Source organism: Zonotrichia leucophrys, chromosome 3, assembly GCF_028769735.1.
Source record: "Zonotrichia leucophrys gambelii isolate GWCS_2022_RI chromosome 3, RI_Zleu_2.0, whole genome shotgun sequence".
NCBI classification, from domain to species: Eukaryota; Metazoa; Chordata; class Aves; order Passeriformes; family Passerellidae; genus Zonotrichia; species Zonotrichia leucophrys.
This window is the reverse complement of record NC_088172.1, coordinates 64,636,171-64,639,404: the sequence shown is the minus strand read 5'-3', so window position 1 is coordinate 64,639,404 and position 3,234 is coordinate 64,636,171.

Genomic DNA, 3,234 nt, shown 5'->3' with positions numbered 1-3,234 from the left:
CCGCAGCGCCCCCTGGAGGGCTCCGGCCGGCGCTGCGGGCGGGGCCCGGCGTGCGGGGTGGGGCCGCTCGGGCTCGGCCTGCCCAGGTCTGCGGGGACGGCCGGGAGCCCGGCGGCTGGATAGCTGGAGTACGCCTCTGGGATCATCGGGCCAACCTGTGACTGAACCATGGCAATTACGGCATGGCATTGGGTTCCACGTCCAGTCTTTTCTTAAACACCTCCTGAGACAGCGACTCCAACACTTCCCTAGGCATCCCAATGTCCAAGCACCCTTCCTGTGAAGAAATTTCTTCTAATGTCCAATCTAAACTTTCCCTGGCACAGATTGAGGTCATTTCCTCGCATCCTGTCACTGGCTACCTGGAAGAATAGGCTGATCCCCACCTGGCTACACGCTCCTTTCAGGCAGTCATAGAGAGGATAGTGGGGAACCTCCGAGACTCCTTTTCTCCAGGCTGAACACTGCCAGCTCCCTCAGCTGCTCCTCACAGGACTCACACTCCAGACCCTTCACCAGCTCCATCACCCTTCTCTGGACACACTCCAGCACCTCAATGTCCTTCCTGAGCAGAGAAGCTCAGAACTGGTCACTGAACTCAAGATGCAGCCTCACCAGTGCCAAGTACAGAGGTGCAATCACTGCCCTGGTCCCGCTGAACATGCTTTAGTGATGGAGGCCAGGATGCCATCAGCCTTCTTGGCCACCTGGGCACACACTGCCTCATGTTCTGCTGCTGTCAACCAGCACCAACAGGTCCCCATCCACTGGGCCTCTTTCCATCCACCCTTCCCCCAGCCTGTAACACTGCATGGGCTTGTTGTGGCCAAAGTAGAGGGCCCAGCACTCAATACTTGCACCCAACTTTGTGTTCTGTGCATTTACAAAGGGCAAACTCCCTTGTGTTTGAGAAGACAGAGAAGACAGACAGAGAAGACTCCCCAGGCATGACAAACACGGGCTCAGTGTACACTGGGCTGGAAAAACCTAGACCTCTATATACCACACATATCTCCTGTCCTAACTTCTTCAGCACTACACAGAGCCTGGCTGGTCTGTAACCAGCAAAGATCCGTGCCGGTGATTCATGGCTGGCACTGAGTTTCTCAGGACTTGCCTGAGTTACTGATCCAGTAACTCATCCCCTCATCCAGATCATCCAGCAGCACTGTAACACCTAAACTGCTAAACCATGTCACCCCGAGCCAGACTCAGATGCCTCTTGATTCCACCACTTTGCTGGGCAACCTATTCCAATACCTGACCACCCTACCAGTAAATTTTTTTCCAATATCTACCTGGATCTCTCCTGTCTCAGCTAAGGCCATTTCCCTGTGTCCTTCAGTGCAGGCATAGAAGAAGAGACCAGTTCCCACCTCACTACAATCTCCTTTCAGGCAGAAAGCAATGAGGTATCCCCTGGGCCACCTCTTCTCTAGACTAAACAAACCCAGCTCCTTTGGCCATTCCTCATAAGACAAGTTTCTAGACCCTTCACAAGCCTTGCTCCCCTTCTCTGGATGTGCTCCAGCACCACAATGTCCTTGAATTATTTGGGTTAGAAAGAATAATGTCATTGAATGGGTTAGGTCAGAAGGGACCTTAAAGATCATCTAGCTTTACCACTTCTGCCATGGGCAGGGACACCTTCTGCTTGACCAGGTTGCTCAGAGCCCCATCCAAGATGGCCTTGAACACTTCCAGGGTTGGGACATCCACAGCTTGTCTGGGCAATCTGTTCCAGTGCTCTTCACTGCCCTGACAGTAAAGACTTTCTTCCTGATATCTAATCTAAACCTATGGTACTTGCTGCCCTGAGATGTCGAGGTGGCTGAGCCGTGCTGCTTCTGTGGGTGCCTGGTGTGTGCCCCACCATGGGCACCGAGCACACCAAACTAACCCAGTCACGTCAAGCTGCAGGGCCCAGCCATCAGGGCCCACAGCACAAGCCATGGAGACACAGGGCTGCAGAGGAGGAAAGGGGCTCCAGGAGATGGAAGGTGAGCAGGGTCACCCAGATCTGGTAGCCAACAGCCACATCTCCTCAGGTTTTATGTGATACCAGGGGTGGAGGATACCCAGCCTCTATAGGCAAGAAATGCCAGGGTCTGACTATTCTTTAAAGCAAAATAAGCTTTTTCTCATGTTTAAATTTATTGTAGTTTATGTTCATGTGATCCTGAGTAACAGGAACTGAGTCAGAGCATAATTTACTTCCCCCATCCTTTTCAGCAGAATCTCTTCTTAGGCTCTTGTTTCCCTCAAAATCTTTAGTTCAAGGTCACTGATGACTTAGTGAAGACAAATTTAGCTCTAGAAAGCCTCCCTGCTGTCACTTACATTTCTGTTTGCGCCTCAGGATGGAAGACAGCAAATGATCTCGTTCCTCACATGAGCATTTTATGGATTTAATTTTGTCTCAGTGAGCTTAAATGAGGAGCTATCCCAGTGCCTTGCCAGAGAGTTGTAAAGGTGCATCCTGTTTCTCTGCCAGCTGCTCTGTGGATAATGACAGAGAAGACTCCCCAGGCATGACAAACACGGGCTCAGCGTACACTGGGCTGGAAAAACCTAGACCTCTATATACCACACATATCTCCTGTCCTAACTTCTTCAGCACTACACAGAGCCTGGCTGGTCTGTAACCAGCAAAGATCCGTGCCGGTGATTCATGGCTGGCACTGAGTTTCTCAGGACTTGCCTGAGTTACTGGGAGTGTGAAGGGCCAGGTGGGTCAGTGGTGAGCTTGGTGGACACGTGTGCCTGCTGGCTGGCTCCTTGTGTGCTCATTTGCCCGGTTGCTTTCACCCTGTCCCTTTGGAAAGCTTTTCAAGACTGACATGTTTCAGAGTGTCCAACCCTCTTAGAGATCTCAGAGGTTGGCAGGCATGATTTATAGCTGTCATCTGTTGTCAGATGGAGAGCAGAAAACAATACACCCACCTCACAAATCTACACTGGCACTTTTTTGCAATAGCTACGACTGTGCATGTCAGGTTTCTTACATTGTGATATTGAAATGTCTACATTCTGGTATAGGAACAAAGCCACGTTATTGCTTAGCCATATTTTAATTTAGTGAGCTGGATGCTTGAAATTAAAATTTTAACCAGCATTTAATGTTAACTTCTTAACAAGTAGTTGCACCTACTTCTAAGTGTACTAGCTATGACAAATCTTGCTCTAAAAATAATTGCTGGTGCCATTTATGGTTTGGTTTACAAAGCTCTAATT